The sequence below is a fragment of the Mchenga conophoros genome, linkage group LG5 (assembly GCF_057382185.1).
Source record: "Mchenga conophoros isolate Kocher_MC1m ecotype Shallow Benthic linkage group LG5, M_conophoros_male_GT1.1, whole genome shotgun sequence".
Classification (NCBI taxonomy): domain Eukaryota; kingdom Metazoa; phylum Chordata; class Actinopteri; order Cichliformes; family Cichlidae; genus Mchenga; species Mchenga conophoros.
Window position 1 is genome coordinate 6,579,545 of NC_140530.1, and position 27,690 is coordinate 6,607,234.

Below are 27,690 nucleotides of genomic sequence, written 5' to 3' on the forward strand. Positions count from 1 at the left end.
ACATCGAGTCCTGTCTCATCTCTGTCTTAGTTGGATTTCCTGCATTGTGTTTCTGACCTTTTTCTCGAATGCCTACCTCTCTGCACCTTTTTGTTGTATCACTCTTTTGGAATGTATTGAATGGCTTTTTAAATTCAGTTTACTTTTTGATCATTTATTGTGATTTTGCTCTACTTTTGTATGAAGTCCTGTATAAACCTCAGTATATCCCTTTTATATTTTACAGAATTGCTTTTAAAACATATCAAGTCAGTCAGAAACTATGACTCACTATAGAGGAGAAAATGATCAATAAGAAATGGTCAATTATTCTCCCCCATGTTCTTCTTTGGTATAAATGCTCTATCCTTATATAGGGCGACCATGGTTCAGGGGGTTGGGAAGTGGGGCTGGGTATCGTCACTGATTTCTAGAATAGATTCAATTCCGATTCACAAGGTCCCGAATCAAATCTATTCGATTCGATTTGAATCGGGGAAATTTTGCCTCAGTCAGAAATATTATAATTCTGATCACGTATCAGTACATTTCCATATTTTTATATCTATACAAAGAAAGCTGACACTTGCGAGACTTTATCAAAGGTGTAAGCACAACAGCAGATGCCTTTGTGTCAAAGTAGCTGAGGATAAAACACAGAAAAACATGAAGGTGATTTTCCTGGCCTGGGATTTTATAGCAGATAACCTTAAAAATATTCTGCAGTAGATCAAAAATGAAAGAAAGTCATTAATCAACATATGAATATTACCTGATGCTGCTGAAGTGAAGCAGAGCAAAGTTACAGGGGTTTTATTACAGACACAACTAAGCGTTTTGCAATTTTGCATAATTTTAAAAAGTTTACATTTGTTCAGAAGCCTATTGAACAGCAGAAATGAGGCTTTCTTTTCAGAAGTAAGTAAAAGAAAAACACAGCGGCCAACAGCGCTGTAAACAAGGAAACTGTTCTTGAAGTACACTGAGAAAGAGAGAGAGAGAGAGAGAGCTGTGCATGAAGTGTGATTTTATCGTGGTGGAAGCAAAACAGCAAAACTAAGAGTGAACTCATGACGATGTTTACGTGAAGCGTAGTTTGGATCTTCTTTTGCTGCTGGTTCAATCAATATTGTTTAGAGAGAGATAAAACCTGCAGCTTCAGAATCAGCGCAAAAAGGGCGTAAACACAAAGCAAGCCATCAGTGAGCTGTTGGCTTTAAGCCCCGACCGTGTCCGTGCTGTCGGGTGAGAAAGCCACATCTCACTGATTCTGAAACGCGGGTCCATGCTTTGTGTTTACGTCTTTGTGCAGAAGCCGTGTTCCTGCTCTCATTTACTGTTTTAAATGTTTGGTGGTTGTTGAAATTTTGTGAGGTTTAATTTGAGATTCTGGATTAATCGATTCAGGATTTTAATGAATCGATTTTACGTTATCCAAGCTAGAATCAATTTTAATTGATAAATCGATAATCAATACCCACCCCTATTGGGAAGCTCATCTTGTAACCGGAAGGTTGCTGGTTCGATCCCCTGCTCTGTCTGTCTTGGTCGTTGTGTCTTTGGGCAAGACACTTCACCTGCCGCCTACTAGTGTTGGCCAGAGGGGCCGATGGCGTGATATGGCAGCCTCGCTTCTGTCAGTCTGTCCCAGGGCAGCTGTGGCTACAGCTGTAGCTGCCTCCACCAGTGTGTGAATGTGAGAGTGAATGAATAGTGGAATTGTAAAGCGCTTTGAGGGCCTCGAAAAGCGCTATATGAATGCAATCCATTATTATTATTATTACTTTGCAGGCCCAGCTGTTTCAGTGCTGATGTTGTGACACTTAGCACTCTCGGATCACTCGGGTGTAATAAAACAAAATGACCAAATAAATGATGCTGTTCAAGTTACATGACTTAAATGGCATTAGTCACCAAAGAGATCGCAGTCAGTTGTTGTCAAAGTGACTTTTGTGCATCAAGATGAGTTGATTCCCTGTGATAAAGAGATGTGTCTAAGAAAAGATGCGTTGATCAGCACAGATTGATCTGATTGCAGTGTGTTTTTGCAACACTGGTGGACGTGGAGGGCGTCAACCTCTGGCTAATCAGCTGCTCACTGCAACTACTTGCAGTCAGTCTCTACCAGTTAAAAAAGTTCAGTGCTATCACTGGGCAACCACGTATTTCTGTTAATTACAAGGAGGTTGCCACAAGTTGCACACAGAACTTACACACTGGGGTGCTACAAAATTCTTCCTCTAAATCACTTTAAGGCAACATGAGAATCACAAATGAGGACTGCACAGAGGATAATGAAGTAAATATTGGAGTTATGGACCCACAGCGCAGTCATTTGGCGTGTGGAGTGTTTGGCTTCAAAGTATTTGAGTATTTTATTCACCAACTGCCTTTAATGGACCTCCATAAAGAACCTGACGATGTCTGCTGCTTAACAGAATGTGGAACTGACAATGCTCACTTATAGATTATATCTTTGTTCTTTTTTTATGACTGTCCTCACAAGAAAAACAGCAGGTTTGGGAACTTTTACAAATGTGAAAGAATCTGCCATATAGTGCAGGAATTTACAGTAGCAGGTGGTTGAATAACTGACACTGGTGAAAACATGAAGTACGGTGCAGTGAGAGGCTTTGGTTTTTGTTTTGGTTTTTTTGGTTTTTTTTTTACTGTTTACAGTTTTAATGGGGAAGAAGCAAAGAGTGAGGAAAACGTTTTCCTCACTCTGGTTATTTATTTTGACCACACAGGTCGGTGGTCAAAAGTACAAAAGAAAAAGTCACTGGTAACTGAAAAGTAACTGAAAGATGGGTTGTTGTCTTCTGGACTCTAGACACGTTGATGTTCAGTTTGGTGAATTAGCAAAGGGGAGGCTGTGGCTGCCGTGTTGGCACAGTTGTCATTTTACACATCCATATTCCTAACTTCTAACCTTGGATAAGTTTGGAAAGGTAGGGTAGTTAAGGTAAGTTGTGTTTCCCTTCTACAGTCTTTTGTTTGTTGTTTGGCTGTGCCCACTCTGATGTTTTCTACCTCTAAAGAGAAATAAACTATTCTGTATGGAACTGAAAACCTGAAGCTTGGAGCAGGGGAGTCACTTTTGTGTCGCGCTTTAGTTTCCCCTAGGCTGTGAAACCAGCATGCACATGAATGAGTTTTTACTTTTATTTGATGGACAGTAAAGATTTTTTAGACAGGAAAGTGATGGAAGACACACAGCAAAGGCCCATGGGTTTGAATCAAACCCAGGTTGCTATATTAAGCCTTGCAGCATATGATTGCCTCCTCAACCAGGTCAGCTAAATTTATACCTGGAAACGTTTTTTTTTAATCCAGTGGATTATAACTGCTGTTTATTTGGGTATTTTGACATGAGCATCTGAGAGAACTGACTCACATGTACGGCCAGCCTCAAGTGGCCATTAGAGGAACTGCAGATCATTAACGTTTCTGTGTTTTTTTCATCTTGTAGCCCTGCAATGTGGTAGTCAATGAACTCCATAGATGTGTTTCAGTCACCACTAACCTTAAAGAAAATATTCAGCACCTTAGCTGCTACATCCTCCAGTACCAGCCCAGCCGGTAGCTACCTATACCCTGGTTGGCGGTCGTTGGTTGGCAAAGGGCATGATGCTTTTCTATAAAACCTGGAGCATCTTTCGAGAGAGCACTGTGCATGAACCAAGACACTGATGTAGGGCAAAGAAAGTGGAGCAGTTAGCTGTAAGATGTTTAAAGAACTGCCGTACACTCATGTAACAGTTCTATATAGCTTTTGCTATGACATGCAACATCTTTCACTTAAAGTAACCACATCTACTAACATATATCATCATCCTAGCAATAGATAAGCCAAGTAAGATGAATGCAGAAGTACAAAAACACATACAGTAGGTTGCAAAAGTGTTTGGGGCTTCTAGAGAAATGAATTAAGGACCAATCAGGAGCCTTGAAGATAGGAAAGCATGCTACTTTGTCAGAAGGGCTACATTTGATTTGGCAAGTTTTTTGCAGCAGATACCCTTCCTGACTCGACCACCAAGGGATTTACGTCTCCTCCTATGATCAAACTGGGGATCTTTTGCTTTTTACACTTTTGCACCTGACTAGACACAAACAGAGAAAAGAAGAATAAATCAAAGCAAGTGCTGCTCGTTTAAATTGGACTTGCAGTCCATTCACCTGTTCCTCAGGCGTATTAGGACCGGGGAGTAGAAAACCTCAGCAGCACTGACATTCTGATGGTGTTACTGGTGGAGCAGAGACACCCAATGGCAGCTTGGAGTACTGCGACTGCCTCAGACATCAGATCGTCACTTTGACACAGATCCGCTGGGTTGAAGTTGAAGTTGTGGTGACTCAGGTAAACAAATATGAAAATAACCATGTCTCTTCTGTATTGATGTAATTAACTTGCTTTTATCCAGCCTCTGATCAACTGTACGTGTTTGTGTGTGTCTATCAAATCCCGAGGCTCTTTGACCGTTATCAGAATTTGGATTCCAGTCCCGCCGTCTCAGTTCTCCGCAGGCTTTGTCAGCCACTTGGGATTTGGAGCAGACAGTGTTGCTACGTAGATATCCAGACATCAGGACAGAGGGTGTTTCCCCTGGGAGATAAGGGAGCTTGATGGGTGACTGTATCACAGCATGGCAGGGGCCCGTTTCCAGCCGAGGATAAGACATTGGACTGCAAATCGTTCTTCATCTGTGAAGCTGAAGGTCAAAAACTAAAGTTGTCTGGAGTCATGGAGGGAGATTTAATCAAAACGTGACTGAAATGCACAAATTGAAGGCTGTTGGTGCACACTGCTCCACACCCTCTTCTTTGACAAAACAAAGACACACTGATTGTATTTGTGTTCATGTTATATCTTAACATATATAGCACATACTGTATATATTTACATAGATATTTATTAGAATACCACCTCATTGAGGCGACTGTTGTGATTTGGCGCTATATAAAGAAAATTGAACTGAATTGAATTGAATTAGCACAGCATAAAATGACTTGGTGATTGCTTTTCTCATTTGCATGATGCAAAGTTTTGAATGTGAGGAGTAATATGAGCTTCATAAAGCAGAGAATTAATTGGAAAACGTTGCACTTAATTCCATCTATTTCCAGCAGGACCAGCATTGCCAGCTGGTGACCCAGACTAAAATACTTTAGCAGCAACTGAACACGATTTAGCCGACACTCCTGGTGCTTAGACAAAGTCAGGGTGTCATCAGAGTCAGGATCTCCTGTTCTCATGTTGCTTTCAGAATACATAAAATTGGTGAACACTTTTTATCTAGCACAATTACCAAACTTGAACTTTATAAGTCTCTATAACCAAATACAGTCGACATAAATAATGATGCAGGACACTTCTTGGAAGAACTGAACATAACTTAGTAACACACAGAATAGAGCTGAACTGTTTGGTGATTAGACTCCGATGACCAATCATGGCAGAACAGAATCTCAACAGTGATGGGATTTGGGATGGAACCCCTGGGAGTCTAGAGGCTGGTGCTGGTGCTGATGAAGATGGAGGTTTGGATGGAGCTCCAAGTGACCAGGGTGTAGCAGAGATGTTGAGGAGGGAGGTTGCATGAATGCGAGTCTGAAAGGCAGAATGAGAGAAGACCAGTGAGATTTAAAGTACACAGGATTGAGGCTGATTGGCTCAAAGAAGATAAGCAAGATGATGATTGGAGCAGAGCAATGATGTCAGCACTGAGGTCGACAGCGTGGGAAAGTGGAAGTGATTGCAAGGAACAGACTAACAGCTGAACAACCAGGAAAGGGGGCTGAGGAGTTATAGATCCTCCTTATTGAACTTAGTCAGAAGCTTCATTATACTAGTTCTGTTTAACAGGGCTAAAATGGGGAAGTAGGAAACTAACCTACTAAACACTAGCATTTTAGGGCTCTATTTAAATCTGCACACAGCTTTAAGAAGCTTCTGCAATGGTGTCACATTCAGAACTGAAAATAATATCAGTTTTGCATTAAAAATGGCATTCATTGTTCCGCTTTGTTGCAAGCCCAAACTCTGATTCTTTAAAGACACATTCTTTTTTGAATACACGTACATGTGTGCAGAAATCCGATCGTGATTGCCTTTTCTAAACACCAAAACCTCCCTAAGCCCTCAGCCCGGGGACAAAGCTGATATTTGGATTTTATTGTGCTGATTCTCTCAGCTCTGTGCCTGCTAGATTTATTGGGATGTTTCACCACTCGTTACACTGTGGATTCACACTTCCAAGGACATAAAAAGACAGAGTTGGTAATGATACATCCCTTGTATTGCAGCAAGCTGACAAGAAGGAGATTTCACCCTCTTTCCAGTTCTGATGCAATGCCTTATTCATTACAAGCCTATTGCAGCTGTCAGATGGTCTCTCATTCCTTTTTATTTCTTAGTCCCCTCAGGGTAATGTACATCTGATATCAAGTTAAATTAATTTTTTTTTTCTCATAGGCCGACTGTTTGGCGTGTTGTGGCGATGCCTTTTATGCGTTAAAATGGTAAAGCTCCCTCTGGAAGTAGGTGGGTGCCGATAGAAACTACTCCCCGGCGTTTCCCTCATGCCTGGTGTTGACTTTGGCTCGTTTTTCACTCTTTCATCCTCCCTCTCTGGTACATGGCGTGTCCCCCATTCTTCCACCCTCATCTCTGTTTGTTCTGATAACGAGCATCGAGGCGCACACGGCCTGCCCACAGAGAGAGCGGTGGAGAGAGTGGAGCTGAGAGAGAACGCTCTGTTTTTCATAGGAGACTCCTTGTGTTCCACTTTTGCCGTAATGGCCTATTTGTGTACGGCAATCTCACTCCAACACCTCGCCTCTGATGCCTGGTTTATTTTAAACAATGCAGCGTATGTTTCCCCAGACGTAATTATGCAGGCATGTGGGCTTGCGTATGTGCATTTGTCTTAATGCCTTCATGTGCATGTTTGTGTGTCTTTTTCCAACTATGTGGGAGGCCCACTCCCGCGCCTCTCATCTGTCAGCTCAGCAGGGTTGCTATGGGAACGACAGAGGGCCGACAAAAGTAATGATGATGCTCCGATTTGTTGCGAGGTGACCTTGAAAAAGCAGCCTCGTATGCAGGTGAGACACACCAGAGGCTTTATTTAAAAAAGGGTGAAGTTATGGCTCTGAGCCACCCCCACCCATTTCTGCAACGCTCTGTGACAAGAATCTCTCACGGTCGTCCTTTCAGCCGTTTTACATCTCTGAACTTGTTGAATCTCTCAATGGCCCATCTAGGGTTAGGGGTATGGTTTTTAATTTAACAAACTGTAAACCAAAACCCATCCCTAACACTTGACAGGTTTCTGTTGAATGAACGGGTGAGCCATCTATCCATCAATCCACCCATCGGTTTGGATGGAGGGCAGCAGGTGGCAGCATCACTTGTACCCCAATGCTTCCTTTTGAATGAACACGTGATTCATCCATCCATCCAGCCATCCATTTGAATGGAGGGCAGCAGGTGGCAGCATCACTTTATTTTGAAAGTAATAACTTCAATATTTACTTAGCATGTGGCCAAATCCTAAACCTAGCCCATGACAGGTTGCTGATCAATGGCCAAGAACAATGAATCAGAGTTTCTTGCTCACTTGTTTTCATCCAACCATCCATCCATTTGGATGTAGGCCTGCATTACTTGTACCCCAACCATAACTGTAATGGTTGCCAGGAGTCTGGTGTTAAAAAGCTGCTGCAATGAGGCAAACCTTCTGTTTCAGATGCTTCTTCAAATATTCAGAGTTTTACACACGAGAGCTGCAGATCACCAAAGCGCTGGTGTTGACGCTCAGCTTTTAATCAGACGCTGATGGAGTGGCATGGAAGCCAGGTGGAGACTCTTTCTAGGAAATTAGTGCCATTAACTGATCAAGTAAAGTAGCCAAAATGCACTGCAGTAGCATCTGTATTCCCTAATGGAGAGAAACTGCTAATAACTGTGTGTGCGTGTAGGTGTGCTCAAGTTGGGTGTCTGGAAAACAGCAAGAGTAACAAATGCTCATCTGTGTGCAGTCAGGTCGGTGCTCATGCATGTGTGTGCCGGCTGGGGAAATGAAAAATTGAGGTCACAGGAGGTGCAGACCTACTTTGAGAGATTCCGGTTTGTTTGTTAGTGTCAAGCAACCGCCATTTAACGCTGATCCCACCTCCTCATTGTCTGGTTCACATTGACCTCTATCACCTCCTTGTGTACGTGTGTTTGTGTGTGCATGCACTCATTATGACCACACCAATCAACCAAGGACCCACTATTGATTGCGCTGCTCTCTGTTCACCTTTCCACTTGTTTACTTGTTTTAGTGATTAGCTTGACCCTCAACAAGCTAAAGCTCATCACAGCTACTTTCCAATGGAAATGGGGAGGAAGAAGCACTCTGGGTAGGAAGGTCGGGGGAGTCGTGAATAGAGAGAGGGGGTGAGTGAAGGAGAAGGTGAGGAAATGAGGAGCTGAGGGAAGGAGGCGTGAAATCCCATGATGGGCTCTGCTCAGCATCCTGAGGATTACAGCAGCATCCACCAGTGCAGGGTAAGGCAGCATTCCTGATCTACACAACGGATATTTCAAAATGAAATATCCAGCAGTGGAAAGAAAACAGAAGTTCTTTTTATAAGATGATTATGGCACGAAAGTAAACAAAGGTTATGTTGGATTTATTTCACAACAGAGATCAAATGAAAAAAGATATAAGAGTGAAAAATGGTACCAAAATGATAGAAAACAGCATAATCATTGGATATTTTATGCTGGGTTCAGACATCCCATTACTTTTGTCTGTTGTGATAGTCACTGTGTCTTGCCTTTTCATGATTTAGAGACATGACAAATACTCTGATCAGTCATATTTGCAGCTTTTTCAAGACAAGGGTGAGCGCGATTTTGACAAAAAGACATTTAACAGTCAGTGCGTATTTCATATATAATTAATATTTATTTTTGCTCCCTCAGTTATATGAAGCTCACATCGGTCAACTTCACAGAAGGGTGTTAAGTAGAATTCCCTCCAAAAATCGAACATTTGAGTTTTTCTGTCGAGATATGTTGAGGCATTGGTTGGTTTTAAATTGAGAGTTGTGAACATGGATGCCCTCATTCTTATTGTAAAACCTAAAAATCTCAAAATGATTTCTTCCATCAAGAAGCCAATATTGAAGCACTTTTATATCCAACTAAAGAAATCTGCTAGTTAAAACCTCACTCTAGATGTTTAACATCTGTTTTGCGAAAAACTGCCATTTTTAATGTAATTTGGATTCTCACAGCTTGTGTAGTAAAATCCAATAAAACAGTGTCAAATTCTGTCATGAGAAACACAAACATTAACAGTGGATTAAAAAAAATCTTAGAAAGTCTGTCAAATTTGCCATGTTGCGGACATAAGAACACATTATACCAGTTTTTTTGTTTTGTTTTTTTGCTTTATTGTTGATTAACGATGCAAATGAACACTGATATAAAATTTTGCCAGCCTTTAAGTTGTAATGGTATTGGGTTGAACCTACTCATTGTTGTCTACAGAGACAACCAGAAAGGTCGATAAACCCGGGTGATGCCAATCTTTAATGCATTCTGCTCTCAACAATTTAAAGCCTCTGAGCAATAAATTAGGATACATCTTCTCTGTAGAATCCTTTTTGTTTCCACACTTCCACATCAAAGCAGTCTGAATGCTTAAGTAGAGTAGGAAAGCTACCATCCATCCATTTACAATTTTAACTCAACGGTGCATGAACACAACAGAGTTGAAAGACTGACTTCGAATTTCTTAAAGGGGACAATCTGAGACGCACTTGAAAACACAGTCAAGGTTAGCTGCTGTTAAAACTCTAACCACCTTCTATAGCTTCAGTCACTTCTGTTTTTGCATCAAGTTTGAAAGAATGAAGCCGCCATGGCAGCATGGGTGTTATACTGACAGCTTCTTCTCCTGATTTACAGGTCATGGCTAATGTCGTATTCAGACACATCCATGAGAACAAAACAAATAATTAAAACATTATGGTAGCCAATATGCACTGTGTTCCAACTACAGGGGGATCACACTCCTCAGCCTCCCTGGGAAAGTCTATGCCAGGGTGCTGGAAAGGAGAGTTCGTCCGCTAGTCGAACCTCGGATACAGGAGGAACAATGCGGTTTTCGTCCTGGTCGCGGAACACTGGACCAGCTCTTTATCCTCTCGAGGATATTTGAGGGTGCATGGGAGTTTGCCCAACCAGTCTACATGTGTTTTGTGGACTTGGAGAAGGCATTCGACCGTGTCCCTCGGGGTGTCCTGTGGGAGGTGTTGCGGGAGTATGGGGTGTCTGGCCCATTGCTACGGGCCATTCAATCCCTATACAACCGTTGCAAGAGCTTGGTTCGCATTGCCGGCAATAAGTCGGACTCGTTCCCGGTGGGTGATGGGCTCCGCCAGGGCTGCCCTTTGTCTCCGGTTCTGTTCATAATTTTTATGGACAGGATTTCTAGGCGCAGCCAAGTGGCGGAGGGCTTTCGCTTCGGTGGCCTCAGAATCTCATCTCTGATTTTTGCAGATGATGTGGTTCTGTTGGCTTCATCGGGTGAGGGCCTCCAGCTCGCACTGGAACGGTTCGCAGCCGAGTGTGAAGCAGCGGGAATGAGGATCAGCACCTCCAAATCTGAGGCCATGGTTCTCAGCCGGAAAAGGGTGGAGTGCCCACTCCGGGTCGGGGATGAGTTCCTGCCCCAAGTGGAGGAGTTCAAGTATCTCGGGGTCTTGTTCGCGAGTGATGGGAGAAGGGAGCCGGAGATCGACAGACGGATTGGGGCTGCAGCTGCAGTAATGCAGACGCTGCACCGGTCCGTCGTGGTGAAGAGGGAGCTGAGTGTAAAAGCGAAGCTCTCAATTTACCGGTCGATCTACGTCCCTACCCTCACCTATGGCCACGAGCTGTGGGTAGTGACCGAAAGAACGAGATCGCGGATACAAGCGGCGGAAATGAGCTTCCTCCGAAGGGTGGCTGGCCTCTCCCTTAGAGATAGGGTGAGAAGTTCGGCCATCCGGGAGGGGCTCAGAGTAGAGCAGCTGCTGCTCCACATCGAAAGGAGCCAGCTGAGGTGGTTCGGGCATCTGACAAGGATGCCCCCTGGGCGCCTCCTGGGTGAGGTGTTCCAGGCATGTCCCACCGGGAGGAGGCCCCGGGGCAGACCCAGGACACGCTGGTAAGATTATATCTCTCGGCTGGCCTGGGAACGCCTTGGTGTTCCCCCGGATGAGCTGGAGGAGGTGGCTGGGGAGAGGGAGGTCTGGGCCTCTTTGCTTAGGCTGCTGCCCCCGCGACCCGGCTCCGGATAAAGTGGATGAAGATGGATGGATGGATGGATGGAATATGCACTGACTCGATGCCCCTAAAGAAAACCTCTAAAAAGAAATTGTCCAGTCATAGCTTAGTGCCAAACTACCTTCATTTGGAACTTTAACCAGCATTTCTTTCAGTTACATGACAACCTTTTTCGTGGTGTTTCTATAGGTTTAGATGAATTAATCATTGTCCTGCTCAGTAATTGATACAGGAAGGTTTACACTCCATTGACATGGCTGATTCTGTTGTGGTACACTTCTGCTTTTGAACACATGCCATTGATTATGTATTGGTTTGTCAGGTATGTCACTGGGTCTGGGGGGTGGCTGTGGAGGTAGAGCAGGTCATCTGCTAAACAGGAAGGTTGGTGGTTCAATCGTTGGTGTGCCAAAAATCCTTCAGCGAGATAGTAACCCCAAGCTGCTCTCCAAAGCATCTGTTCATCCCGATTATGGACGTGTGTGAATGATAGATGGCATGCCATTTCTTGTTTTTTCATTTAATGTATTTTTTTGTATCCATGACCCTATGTATCTTTGTTGATCAACAAATGTATTGGCAAGCAGTCCACCTCATTACAACTACTCTAACATTGCAAACTAACAAGAGAAAAGATAATCCTTTATTAGTTCCACAGGGGAGGAGATTTCAAAAGAAATACAAAAAAGTACCAAGCAAGGTCATCAGTTGTTTCACTCATGCCTTTATAGATACATGTAGCCTGGCTAAAGTTAGTTAAAGTAGGATTTGGGAAGTGGGGGATCTCAAGATCATATATAATGTTAAAAAAAAGGGCAAAGGACTCACTCAGAAATAAATCCAGCAGACTTTTCTAAACAAACTATAATCCTCTGGCTTATGTCAGAGCTCTGCTCTGAGATTCACTGATATTTGTGGACCGAATCAACTGAATTTAACAAGATATAAGCACATGTTACATGACTTATTCAGCTAATTTCTAATCTAACACTCAGTGAGTGAATGTAATCAGCATCCAATATCTAATTTGAAGGTAAAATAAACATTTCCAGTTCAGAAGATTTCACTTTCCACGAAGTTCTTACCTTTGAAAATAATATCTCATCTTCCTCTCCTGTAATCTCTACATCTTTCTCCATCTCCAATGGTATCACACTCTAACAGCTTTTGTGTCTCTGAGAAACACAGCAGCTGTACATTTAGCTGCTAAGACACAAACCACAGTAACTCTTTGTGTTTGGTGATATTTGATGAGCTGATTGAAAAGTTGCATTTGAACTTACGGCCCACGTCTCTGTTTTACACTGTTTATGCTTGCTCCTCTTTAGTATTGCTAGCTCAATGCTGAAGTTCAATGAATGCAACACATGAACCATGAATGAATCAAGAAATGAGAAGACAAAAATAAATGAGTTGAGCATGTGAGTGAGGTATGGGATGTAATTTTTTTTATTTCAGGTGAGGTATCTCCATGCTATTGTTAGAAGTGATGTCAGGTTGCAGCTCATGGAGGATTTACTCACGCCCTATTATGGAATAATCTGTCAGTCAGCTTTAAATACTCATTAACTGAAGGTTCCGATCACTTTAACCCATTCAGACGTCTCTTCTTCCTCATGTTAAGCAGGTTAATTGTTTTTTTTCCTAATTATAAAGATCATGGTTAAATCTGAGAGGGGCCCGCATTTGGTTAGCTTCCTCATGGCCTCAGTTGGTTTTTGCTCAATCATCTGGCTGTTTTAACAAAGGCTAGCTTGCAGTCTTTGATGTGTCTCAGGGATAAGGTGTTTCAAAAGAATGTTAGTAATCAAATGAAAGGACCAGGGCAGTTTTATGTTGACATTTATATTACAATCATGCTAGGAAAAATGTAGCTTGAAGACCATGGCACAACCAAAATCATTGGAACCTCATACAACATGCAGTCACTGTCTTAGAAACAGTTGTTTCAAAGACAGTTGGAGAAATGTGGAGATTTTTATTTTGCATACCCAAGAGGACACAGAAGAACAAAGTCAAACTCAAGGCGAGCATTTATTGCTGAGATGTCCAGGAATATTAGGGAATGCAAATATCAAGAGAAGACTAGTAATACATGTCCAGGAATCACAGGGAAAACAGAACTAGGGAACAGAAGACTGAGACAATATATCTGCATATGAGTTGATGAGAGAGAAGAAACAGCTGGGGGACTACACACAGCTAAAAACAATCTAGATAAGGAGCAGGGGGAAGTCAAGATACAGAACAAACAAACAAAATATAACAGGAAATACGAAGGAATAAACAAGATTGGCTTAACCCGGGGAGGACAGAGGTCGGCAAAGACGAGAGATAAACACAGAGACGAGACTGAAGGAATAAAATGAAAATGCAAAGGGAACTAATGAGATAAAACCTCAAAGTCATCAGAAAACTACGGACTGGATAAGAATTAATACAGAAGGAAATCTGACAAACAAAACTAGAAAATAAATCATAACAAAATAAACAAAGTTTCTGTACTTTTAAATTAAAGCAACAACTCCCACCAATAGAAAACTAAGGACTAACTCAATACAAAAGATACCTAAAAAGCAAAGCACAAGTGGCAAACTTTCAGTTCAGTTCATTTTTATTTCAAACATTTCAAACATGTGCCTTCACAATCATTACAAAATATCTTTCCATTATTTGTTTGAAAAGGAGAAGGCAGAAGTATATACTTATTTGTCCCTACCCCCTCAGTCAACTTAAATATATACAAGGGCCACTGAAGAGGTAACAAAGAATATTAGCAGGACTATATTACTAAGGAAAAACTCCATGACAGAAATGAAGGACTGCCTGGAGATCCTTTATAGTTGTGTTCAAAGCAACTTTGGTGCATCTACACCAGGGGTGCTCAATACGTCGATCGCGATCGACCAGTCGATCGCAAAGGTAGTATTGGTAGATCGCATGGCATTAAAAAAAATAGATGCCAGCCTATCATCCATCCCGTCACTTGATTGATACAGGGAAGCCAGTCAGATGACAGCAGATTTTTTCTGACGCTTAGGTCGCTGCGCATGCGCAAACAGCAGCGCGAAGTGTAGTAAAACTGACAAGCTAGTCAGCGAGTTAACTCCAATTTTTAGCTCTCGGTTTTTTCTCTTAAACCTGCCGTCAGCAGCTACTGTCCGGACTATGCATCCCTGGCTGATTCAATTCAGTGCAAGTCATCAGAGTAAACTCAGGTAATGACAAAAAATTTACATAGTTAATTGTGTTGTGAAATATTGGATATTGCGGTTATGCATGTATATACATTGTAGATATAAAGAATCCTCAATATATTTATAAATAAGTATATGTTTTGGATTTTTGTAGTGGGTAGATCATTTTGACTTGGTCATTTTATAAGTAGCTCACATGCGGAAAAAGTGTGAGCACCCCTGATCTACACAGAGGTAAAAAGGCAATAGGACAGATTCAGTCTGCTATCAGACTATGATTAATGGGGTCAGGTTGGCAATTAAATGCAATCTGCTGGTGATAATGCAACAATCAACTGTGGCAACGTAGTGAAAATTGCAAACATGTTGCCATCTGTTGTTTGTTACACAGAAATTCATATTAAGTATTTACGTTCACAATTCAACCAGAATCTCATGACTCTGAAACAGATACATGTTGTTTCATGCAGTTATGAATTCCTCCACAATAGTGATGTAGTTGCTGCATGTCAGCAATTTAATTGCAAAATGACATTGGCGCTTGGCAGCCAACTTGCAAACCTTCACCAGTCTGTCTGAGAGGGATTACAGTCAGTGCAAGTCAGACCGTAACTGTGTGGGGGACAGGTTACCTCCAAATAGCCTAGACAACTTCTGCAATCGCCTTGCACGATTGTTCCATGCTCAACTTCTGGGTAATCAGTTAGACCTTAACTATTTGCAGTTGTTTGCTGAATGCAAAAAAATGCTTACAATGCCTACACCTGATGACCAGTGAGCTTTTTCTTTGCTGCAAGGTCACTGCCTATTTTTGTTCTAGTAACTGAGCCATGAAGCAAAGCTTGTTGCACTACCCTGTCAATAAACGTGGATCATAATCAGGCAAGAAATTACTTTATCCTCAGGTTCGTATTAGAGCATGTTGAAGGACTTCTACTCTGCCAACCTACCCCTAGTTTTATTAAATGCATATGCGGAAGAACGGAGAGCGTAGCAGAACAAATTCGTACTGAAACAACAGAAATACAGTCTGACAGCATAATCCTGACTCAAGTTCCACTCAATAGACTTGTCACAGCAGGAAAGGCTCAGGTGTAATGGATCACCTTAACAGTGACTGGCTTCCATTAAGTGTCCCATTAATCTGTGTCAGTCACCGAGCATGCACAATATACAACAGAAGACTGGAAAGGGCTCATCTAACTGGAATGCTGCCTTCAATATTGACATCAGTAATGATGGCTGTGCCTTTAATGCCACCTCATGTGAAACTATTTGATGTGAAAAAGGTCTATTATACTTCAGGCTATGGGACAACTGTGTTTATTTTTTGTTGGTATTCAATACAACGAATCATTTATTCTTATTTAATTTCACAGTTTTTCAGAAATGTTACAAAAGGTCTGATCTTGGTAGAATCGAGACAAAGCACCAAACTTTCAGCATACTTCACTTCAGAGCTCTTGCCACAAAAACATGTCAGTTAAAAAATGTTTTCAGGGTAGAAAATGTTGACAAGCTGTACACCGTGTCCAGTCTGCAGAGCACTCACTGATACTTCACTGTTCACTTTCTATTTTGCGATTTACTTGTGATTCATCGCTTCTTGTGGGCAGATAGGGGACCTAAAATTTGAATTGGGCAACCACAGTGAATTTATAGCATCTCATTCAGCTGCAGTGAGGCACTCTTCTCTGCTGGAGGACCTCTTTCAGAAGCGGGCCAATATATTTTACATAATTATCCTGTCTTTTCCAGCATTAGCAGAGAATGTGATTACACCATGCATATTAAATGAAACCATGAAATGTAGAATATTGACTACCACTGTCAATTTCTAGGAAACAGAGACCAGGACACAACAAGAGATGCTAAGCAATCATCAGCACAACACATCATCAAGCTATTTCAGTGTGGAGTGTACTTACAGATGGCTGCAGGGCTGATTAGGATGCTTGATGAAGCATCTTGGTTATTTTACGGTACCCTTGATCATTTCTGCATGCTGGGAACATATGTAAGCTTTTCAGAGATACTTCTGATTGACACTGGTATACGCGCCAAGTGAGATTATTGCTGTGTATTATCTGCTGAATGGATTCAACTGTCCATTTAGGACAAGATTTCTTTTTTAAATAAGTAAAATACCTGTTTTTAGGCCACTTGGGTCACATCCAGTATCGATAAGAAGACATGTGGCCGTTCAGCTTTTAAATGCTGAACAATTATGACTATGACTCTGTTACCACCAAAGTCTAAAACCCAGAAAATATGAAAAAGCTTGGCTTTGGTCTTGAAGGTCTTGAGTAATCAGCCCCCATCTTATCTTAAAGACCTGATAGTACCATGTCACTTTAAGAGAGCACTTCACTCTCAGACTGCTGGTTTACGTCTTTACTGCTGCTGGTTCTCAGGGTATGTAAAATGAGAATGGGAGGCGGAGGCTTCAGCTTTCAGGTCCCTCTTCTATGGAACCAGCTCCCAGTTTGGATTTTGGAGACAAACTCTCGCTAAACTTAACACTTCTTTTTGATACGGTTGGCTCAGGTGACACTAAGTCCTCCCTTAGTTATCCAGAATAAACGATATAGCCATTATATAACAGATCATTCCACTGTTGCTATTTTGTTGCTGTTCTATATTTAGTGGATAAGGTGGTACACAGAAGCTTCTGGGTTTGAATCCAGCAGCTGGTCGGGCTTTTCTCTGGGGAGTTGGGGTGTTCTCCCCACACTCGCAAGTGTTTTCTCTATGGCATGCTAAATCGTTCTGGTGCACAGCCAGCAAAGTTATAGTGACTATTAGCATTTAAGCTTCTAAACAATTTCTTTTCCCATTAGATCTACATCAAGTGGCTCAAAAAATATAATGCTTACTGTGAAGAAGTGGAAGAACAAACAGTGCCTTTCATATTTTACGTTGTCTGTGTTCTGATGTACGTCCCTCTTCTGTAACATCCCTTTCTGTTGTAAGTCATCCGCTACATTCATGTGGTCACCACATGATTCACAGGATTGATATATTGTGTAACCATATGATTAAGAGCTACTACTAATAGGAAATGCAAAAGGGAGGAAGTAAGCGCTCAGCTCACTCTACATCCAAGAGAATACATGTGTGCTGCTGAGTCATAACCGAGTGAATGTTGGTCTCTGCATTTGCTCTAGCTCACTGGTTCTGACCAGTTCAGGATGAAGCCCATTTTGTTTTACTATTACCCAGTTATGATGTACTCTGAACACATGATCATGATGGTTTTTGATCAACAAAGTTAGCAGTGAACTGTTGTGCAGAGTGGAACGTTTTTCTGCTAAGGATGTGTATGCATCACTCAGGGATTTCTATAAAGATAAAAATAAAAATAAAAACACGACTTATCGCCTTATAAGCACAACTGACATGAATGACAGCTTGGCTCAGTGTCCACTGGATCTGTAAGTAAGTATATGTGAGCTAACAAAATTTCCACAAGTGGCCACAAAAATTGGTTGCAGCGTTTAGTATTTGAACATACACTACAAACTACGTGTTTACATGTAATTCTACAGTTGCTGTCAGGGTCTCATGCTGCTTTGTAAGGAATCTTTCCACGCAAAGTCAGGACTAAGTGTCTACAATCAGACAGCTGCTGTGTAATGGAGGACGTCAGATCCCAGGCTGCTGTCTATCAGTCCTCACAGGGAAAGGCAAAAGAGTCTCAACTGTCAAATTACTTTTTCAAGTCAGATTGGAACAAAAGCGGTTTGACTCAAACTTGAAGGTCATAACTGAGGAATTTATTCATTGTTTCATCTCTTCCTGGGCCAGAGCAATTACTCCTGTATATTCTAATCTCGCTTTGCATCCATGTACACTTCTGGCAAACTTCAAAGGGTTTCTTTGAAAAACACCCTTCCTCTTCCTCCCCAACCACCTCCATAACAAATTACCATACAAAAGTCTCCCAGCGCATGATGCTACACTACACTGACTCTCTTCACAGACAGAGCTCCGCTGGATGATTGAAGTCGAGCTCCCCTGAATTTCCTCAGCTCGCTTCCGTGATCAAAGTGGATGAAGGCAGGCGGTTAGCAAGACGGCCCCAGAAGTGAAGCTCTGCCTGGGGCTCACTCTGGTCTTTGCATGGAGAAACACTCCTCTGCCTCGTACCGTCTGCTTTGCAGAATAAGCATTGTCTAGCTCATGCAGGCCTTAGGATTCTCCACTTACTTTTACTAGTTGGAGTTTTAAGCACAGCCAAACTTTTATTAGCATTTTAATCTTATGTGGTGTATGTTTCTATAAATTTAATAAATGTCAATGAATAATGCAGGAAGTAGTAGTCGTAAGAGTTCAACTGTGATCCCATCTGAAACATAAAATATAACTGTAATGTCTTTTAGCATTTTATAGCCTGATAAAGGCTTCTGCAACTTTTTACATCATTTTAGCCTTTTATTTAAAGCAGTGCAAGACCTTTACAAACTTTTCTTTCTTACACTCCTCTCCACTAGACTCCAACTAAGCGATGTAGCTGCATTACTGTAAAAGCCATGCAAAAAGCCTGTTACCTTTTGGAACCGGGCTGTCGGGAATTAAGTCATAATATTCAGTGCTGGCGTTGTACAATAAGGCCTGGCTTGCTTTTGGTGTTAGTTTCTCACACAGGGTTTGGATAGAGTTAACCCAAAGTCTCTGAGCCAACCAGTCGTCTTCTTCTACACCAATATGACCTGGTGTTGTATATGTGTGTATCATCATGTTGAATTAGAAGAGAGACTTTCCCAAAACTTCTGACACACAGTTCATCACATTTCCACAATTTGCATGCTAAAGTACTTGAATTAGGACATAAGAGACAATTAAGAGTATCATCCATAATGACTATATGTATGTATGTGGAAAAGATATATATAAATCTTATAAAGTTTGTATCTGTCTTGTGTGAAACTTGTATGAAAAGCATACAAGAGTGAAAACAGATGTAAGATCCCTTGAAAATTTATATAAATGAAACTTGTATGCTTTGGATACTTCCTAAAACAATATATGAAAGTAATGAGAAAGTGGCCACTTTCATGAGTAAATCATATAAGCCTTATATGAGTCACTATATGAAGTAGGCCACATATGCAAGTCCTTTATAAGTTTTTACTATTTCTTTTCCATATGGGTATGTTCGCTGTGGACCAGTCTTCATCTGACCAACTTTACACAAACACGGTCAAGGGCCAACATCTATATGGCATACACAAATATTTTATATAAATGCCACATCTATATATAATTGTACATTTGGCAGTTCAATTGAGCACTGAATGCAATGTCAGATTAGAATGGTGTGTAAAATACAACAAATGATAGCATAATGATGGTAGTGTCGGTTTGTATTAGGGGTGGGTTTTGATTATCGATTTATCGATCAAAATCGATTCTAGCTGGGATAACGTGATATCGATTCATTAAAATCCTGAATAGATTTTTAAATATAAATTAATTTTTGCCCAAAACGCCAGAATCTCAGGTTAAACCTCACAAAATTTCAACAACCACCAAACAGCTAAAACAGTAAATAAGAGCAGGTACACTGATCCTGCACAAAGACGTAAACACAAAGCGCGGACCCGCCGACGCATCAGAATTACTGAGATGTGGCCTTTCTCACCCGACAGCACGGAAGCCGACAGCTCGCTGATTCTGATGCGTCGGCGGGTCTGCGCTTTGTGTTTACGTCCTTTTTGCGCTGATTCTGAAGCTGCAGGTTTGATCTCTCTCCAAACAATATTGATTGAACCAGCAGCAAAAGAAGATCCAAACTACGCTTCACATAAACATCGTCATGAATTCCCTCTGACTTTCGCTGTTTTGCTTCCACCACGATAAAATCACACTTCATGCAGAGCTCGCTGTCTCTCTCTCTCTCTCAGTGTACTTCAAGAACAGTCTCCCATCTAAAAATCTGTTTTCAGCATTATTCCCTTACTTATTATGCACAAGTCTACCGTTGTTTACAGCGCTGTCGGCCGATGTTTTTTTCCCTTTTACTTACTTCCGAAAAGAAAGCCTCATTTCTGCCGTTCAATACGGAACAAATGAAAACTTTTTAAAATCATGCAGAATTGCAAAACACTTAGCTGTGTCTCTAATAAAACTTTGCTCTGCTTCACCTCAGCAGCATCAGGTAATGTTCATATGCTGATTAATGGTTTTCTTTCGTTTTTGATGTACTGCAGAATATTTTTATAAAATCCCAGGCCAGGAAAATCATCTTAATGTTTTTCTGTGTTTTATCCTCAGCTACTTTGACACAAAGGCATCTGCTGTGATGCTCACACCTTTGATAAAGTCTCACAAGTGTCAGCTTTCTTTTTATAGATACAAAAATATGGAAATGTACTGATGCATGATCTGAATTATAATATTTCTGACTGTCTGAGGCAAAATTTCCCCGATTAAAATTGAATCGAATGGAATCGTGGATCGAATCGATTCGGGACCTTGTGAATCGGAATCAAATTGATTCTAGAAATCAGTGACGATACCCTAACCCTAGTTTGTATGGTCCCTATCTCTCAAACAAAGCGGGGGGTGCTAGTATTGCAAAATAAACCTGTTAACTTACTCTCATAAGCATTACTCTGTACACGTCTGTACTGATAAGCCTTTGTAAGTATGAAAACAGAAAGCACTTTTGCCCTCTTCAAAATTGTGCTACAGTAATCAACAACATCTTCTACCTCATGTGTTTGATCTGGTCAGTTTTAGAAATGTGGACCTGACAGATGATAAAACTGGTGCTAAGCAGCCAGTGGTCTGCACTCTTGTTGCAGCATCAGCCTAATTATCCAGACTCCATCAGTTGGTTTTCAGGAGTGTTCACAGCAATATCATGGTACCTACATCATATTGTAAAGCTCACAGCACACATTTTCTCTCACTTCCAGGTCTCTGTTTCTTTTTCTGTTCGGTTTTCTGACAGAGTAGCCTACATTCAAAATTCCAAATAATCCATATTTTATGCCACTGGTCCTTACTGGACAGTCTGAGCCTGAGCTTTTGGCACATGAACTCTTTCTGAATTCATTACTAAGATGTTTTCATTTCGTTAAAAATTTATTTTAAAATGATTTTTAATGATTCAACAGGTGGTATAACAATGTATTACCAGCAGGGTGTGCTTAACCACTGTGAGAATTAACAAATGGGATTTCTGGTGAAACACTGTGCTGTGGATCAGTGACTTTGGTAGTGTGTGTTTATTTGACCCAGTGATGAAATCATATTCTCTTGTAGTTTGATGGTTGCATCAGTATGAAGTTCAGCATCTCCGCATCACTTGCTAGGCAAATATATAAAGCACCAAATTAAAGAAACAAAACAAAACAAAAACAATATGAATGATAAGAAACACACGTTTGGGTATAAAATAACACAGAAAAGCTTATAATCTACATCTTTAATTCATTATTTTGACATGTTAACATGCTGTGGTAGGTTCTAGACCAGGGGTGTGGAACTCCAGGCCTAAAGGGCCGGTGTCCTGCAGGTTTTAGATCTCACCCTGGGTCAACACACCTGAATCAAATGATTAGTTTGACTTCTGGCTTTTGGAGAACTTCAAGACATGTTGAGGAGGTAATTTAGCCATTTGAATCAGCTGTGCTGGATCAAGGACACATCTAAAACCTGCAGGACACCGGCCCTCGAATGTGTTCCAGACATATACACCAATAAGGTATAACATTATGACCACCTGCCCTTGTTGAGATCAAAACAGCCCTGACCCAATGAACCACTTACTTCACTCCATCCGGTGTGCTGTGGTATCTGGCACCAAGCTGTTCAGAGGAGTGTGTTGCCCAAAGTGTGTGTTGACCTTCTCTAATCAACCCCCATCTACAGCCCTCCTTGTTAGATCTTCACTGAGTTCCTTGGACTTTCCTATTATTCTGAGCATTGGTCAATCCAAGGAGTGATGCCAGATGTAGTCGGTCATGGTCACCAAGTGAAACAGGCCTTTGTGCTGTCAAGTTAAAAGAGACTATAGAACTTTGAGCAGCAATTATTTAAACAACTTAGGTGAGTGGTTTGATATATTTGAGCTTGTATGTATACTTTTTCTGTACAATCATTCCTCTCTGGATAAAGGAACAGAAATCACTTAGCCCAAAATTATTATGATATTCATTGCCATGATGAATGCATATACATTTCTGACCACAGCTGTACATGTTGTTGCACGTGCATACATAGATATACTGGTGGATCCTGTGTTAGCAAGTTATTCTAAACGTATCATTTGAATTCTTTTTCTCCTGTCCAGGTGAACCCATCAGTTTGCTCATGGGAAGAGATTTAATCCAGTAATAGGATGAAACTGGAAAATTGTGATGCAGACGGGCACTGACAGTAATGGACAGATGGATCATTTTGCTGACTGAGGCTTCATCTTCTGAGCAGTAAGTTGAGCACTACACTGCGCAGTAGAGATTCTGCTACAAAACAGAGTTTTCTTTTATAAGTACACAATTGTTTTTCACAGTCTGAAAAAAAAAGCAATTTAGCCCCCCAATTACTGCTCCTGCTGACCTGGTATGAAACAAACCCCGCAGCAACATTATAACTCATACATGTGCCAAATACTATAAGCTGCAAGTTTTGCCAAGTAAAAACTGCTGGCTGTAGACAGTTTGACTCCCAGTTGAATTATAGATGTAGCAGCGGATTCCTTTCCCCAAGACCAGTGTTCTGCTCCAATGGAAACATCAGTGATGGGGAGTGACATGTCGACAAGCCAATTATGTGACTGGCCAGCTGTCATCAGCAACAGCATCTCCAAAGTCATCTCTGTCTCACTCACTGAGGCTTCAGAGAGCCTGAAAATGCAGCGCACTGACAGAGGACCACACAAATCCAAGGCTCTTAGATAATAATAATGCAGTTGAAAAGGCTTGGTAAATGAGCTGCAAACTACACAGCCGCAACTGTGTGTGTGTGTGTGTGTGTGTATGCATAGTGTGTGTGTGTGTGTGTGTGTGTGTGTGTGTGTGTGTGTGTGTGTCCAGACCTAAAAGAAAGAAAATGATGGTGCTGTATTCAGGCTAGGTCCCTGGAGGACAGGCAGCAGTGCTGACAGCGAATTGGTACCCATCTTCAATGCTGAATTTCTGGGGCATGGTCTTTCTGTCTGCCTTTTTAAAAAAAAAAAAAAAAAAAAAAAAAAGAAAGGTGGGGGGGAGGAAAAAAAGGCGAAGGAGATAAAATAAGGGGTGCTTCATTTTCAAGAGGCACTGACAGTAACAAAAGCCGGACTGTCCATCTTTCTGTCACAGCCTGACGGACAGAATGTAGATTGTAGACTGATGAATGAAGATAATTGTGGCCTTCACTGCCCAGAGAGCAGCAACTAAAGAAATACTGTAACACAAAAAGAGTTGGAAGAGTCGTACCTTTTAAGTTAATTATCAACGCATGGGCAGTTTGTCTGAAACGATCATATCCCAGCTGATTATGCCACACATACTACAAGCATGCTGCCTGATGCCTTTTTAGAGCACTGTATTTAAAACAGTGGTCACACATGGATATAAAAAGTGCAAACACAAGTTTTAATTACATTTATCAATAACTATTAATAACAGACTAATATGCACATCAAGTTGCAACCCTGTAACGCTGCAACTACAAAACCACAAACCAAACAGTAATCACCAGTCTCACACGCTTCTGTAGTCACGTGTGGGCAGACAGACGAGGCATCATCTCATCATCATCTCATCATCATCTCATCATCATCTCGTGGGAGTTTTCATTTAGCCATCCAAGTTTTAAGTCATCATTAGTGAATCATTAGTGATACATGATTAGTGAATACCACCAACCCTAAACCTAAAATCTGTTTTGGTGCTTCCCAAAATATAAGGTGACTTTTAGTGTTACCACCTACAGTATGATGACTTAGACCAGAAGCTCTGCCTCTGGTCACATAAAAGGCTTTTATAACATCTGTCAACTGTTGGACATATTTGTAGTAACATGGTTATGGCAGGTGAGGAAACAATATGAGATAACATATAGTGTAGATATAAGTTGTAAATGCAGTAAATGCAGTTTCAATCGTCCTCTGGGATTAACATCAGCAGAAAAACTGCACACCAGGAGCTTCATGGCAGCTGTGAAGTGCTGTGTGTGCAGCCCAGTGTTTTAGTACATACAGGAAATCTGCTAAAGGCACAGAGGCTAAAGTATTACTGTTTAATTCTCCTCCTTCCTTCCTTGGCTCCTTTTTGTTTGTACCATCTTTGTCTGTCAGTGCTAACCTTTGCACCACTGTGGCTCACACAAGACAAAATACATTAAAAGCTATTTATTTTCATTACAGACTCATTTCTTTGAACTCGGACTACCAGAAATGTGTCCATTTATCTCCCTTTTACCACTTGGGAATGCATACACACGTTTTAGCTTTCAAAAAGGTATACTGCCATCACATAATTAGTTTGACTTCTAGCAGTGTAGACAGTAACCTTTCATTCCTCTGGCTGTTGTGAATGCATGCTGTGTACTTATCGTCTTTTAGATAAAACTGCTTGCTAACAGCACATTTCAAACTTTTTCTCCATATTCTGATCGTGCTCTTGCCGTTGTTTAGAGTTTCAGCCCATGAAAGCTATGCAGCTGCCTTTAAGAGGCCACCAGGTGGAGGAGCAGCAAGCAGTGATGGTTTTGTAATCAGTTTTAAGTCTCCTGTCTACTTGAAATGTCTTTCACAGTGTGGACCAATTTCAAATCCGCAGCTTGTACTGGACAGTGCAGCTGATGCTGTGAGGAGCCCCCCTGACAGGCCCCGTGAGGCCACTCTGTACTAAGGGCTACTGCTCATTGTCATATAAATGAAACTGCTGGCTGCTCACCTATCTTTTGATCCATTGTGGTCTTGGTTCATTTGCTCACGCAGCTGGGCATGACTCAAAGGGACTAAGCAGGTTTCTATGTCACATGGATATGAATAAAACAAACATAAATTAAAACAGGAGCATGAAAAAAGGTAAAGCAAGAAATAGAAGGAAAAGTTAGAAACAGAGCATTTTTATTAGACATTAGGCTGTACCACAGCATAAATAAACCATTAACGATAGCGCTCTTCCGTGAAAGTATTTTTAGTGAGCCCACATGTACACAGCCTCCATATTGTTTTGGTGAAGCTGCTGATCATAATGCATCAGGACAGGAGGTCTGTTCACAAAGGATAACACTGCTGCATGCTCACTGCTTTTTACAAATGTTTTCTAGTTACATGTCTGCAATTTTTAGTGATAACATAATTTTTGAAGACACTATATTAATTATAGAAAAAACAGGAAGTTCAAACATTCGTAATTCATCTCATGTTAAATTTGATTTCCTGTAACATACCTTAAAAAGGTATATTGTTGAAAATCACAAAAAGTGGCTCATGTCTACAGGGAAAAGAGTTTGGTCAGGGCTACTGTACATATTTGTACAACAGATAAAAACAAACAACTTTAATATTTTATTTTCCTGGGAGCATCAGCAGGTATGTGTGCGCTGGCTCCAACTGTACAAACACACTCTCACAGAACAGACTGTATAAAAGATGCATGTAGCATCCTGGTCCAGAGAGTGAAGCCACAAAACCTTAAACTTTCATTCTGTGTGATGACCAGTGTTGGTCAAGTTACTTGAAAAAAGTAATTAGTTACTAATTACTGATTAACTCTCAAAGAAAGTAATCCCATTACTTTACTGATTTCACTGACTTCAGTCTGACTGAAGAAGTCACTTGGATGAGTGACAACGCTTCTCCCACAAAACGCTACGTCCAGATGAACAGAATCAACTTTTGGAGAATTTGTTACTTACTTTATTACTTTTTAAAAACATGATACACAACCTGAATACATAATAAAGCAACAGACCTTTCAGCCCAATTCTATTTTTCTGCATAATCCATCATATGAAATTGTTTTTATTAGTCTGAATCTTTTAACTTTATGCACATTGCATTAAGTAAAAATTTAATTTTATGCAACATTCTCTGTTGAACATTGTTAAACTTATTTTCTGCATATTCCAGATTATAAACTAAAATTATGTTTTATGTTTACATTCACTCTTTCAAATAGATTCAAGTAAAACACAGCAGAAAATAAATAAAATCAAAGATTGAGCAGCACTAAGTCCTGTCTCTTAAATCTGTTGTCACCTGTTTAGCAGGAGTGGGGCAGGTGAAGGTTTGCCCGGTGCCACAGCAGTCATGTCAGTGGGAGGATCCGGGGGTTTCTCAGTGAATGTCACATTCCCATGGCAGTGTGCTCGGTGCTCGCTCAGATTTGAAGTTAAATTTTTCGCGGTAGAAAAAAGTTTTCTTCCCACGCAGAGTGAACAGCAGACGCTGATGTTTTTGTCACTTTTTACAGAGTCAAACTCAAAGTAATGTCAGTACTTCCAAGCATTAAATGCTGCACGGTCGTACTCTCTCCTGCACACCATATTATCCATTGTTGATCTGCACACGTCTGTTACCACGGACGTCGCACAAACAAAATTATGGTTTAGTAACACAGTAACGCAGCATGCTTACGGGAAAGTAACAGTAATCTAATCACTTGTTTTGCAATAGTAATACCTCATTTTACTCGTTACTGGAAAAAAGTAATCGGATTACACCAGCAACACATGACTTCTTCATTTTATAAAAGACCTGTGGATGTACAGAAATTTATGAGAACATGACCCTCGACACCCTGGATAGTTAATCTGAAGAAACACTTTTCTTACGGATTTCAGTCAGTAGTTTTAAGTCTTATTAAGCACAATATGATGTTCTTTTATATAAGATCTTGTTTATAGTCAAGGAGAAAGCTAAATCAGGGTATGGTGACTGGAGAGTCACCGTTTTTAATTTAAAACAATTACAAACTCATTTTTGCACTCTCTCAGATTCCTCCATCATCTGATGAAAAGGTTTTGTCTGTAGCTCTAAGTGAAATCTGTGGATAGCTAACTGATGCTGACCAACCCCTGCACCACATCCTGGACATCCAGCTAAACACGTCACCTGTAATATCCATTTGACCAAGATGCAAGATGGCAACAGTGAAAACTCTCAGCTCAAGGCTTCTCAACAGGGCTTCACTAGTTCCTGTGACACTAGAGTAAAAATAGGATGGTAACCTGCTT

At 41.0% G+C, this 27,690-nt stretch overlaps 1 protein-coding gene across 2 annotated transcripts in view; it reads left to right on the top strand.

Moving 5' to 3' along the window:
* Window positions 1-14,397: 14,397 nt before the first annotated feature.
* The window catches only part of klhdc8a (kelch domain containing 8A), a 90,912-nt gene continuing 77,619 nt past the window's right edge, over window positions 14,398-27,690 (top strand). For both annotated transcript variants that reach the window (XM_085272957.1, XM_085272954.1), the window contains exons 1-2: window positions 14,398-14,529; window positions 22,811-22,946. The gene's annotated coding sequence lies outside the window, so the exon portion shown is untranslated. The remainder of the gene's footprint in view (window positions 14,530-22,810; window positions 22,947-27,690) is intronic.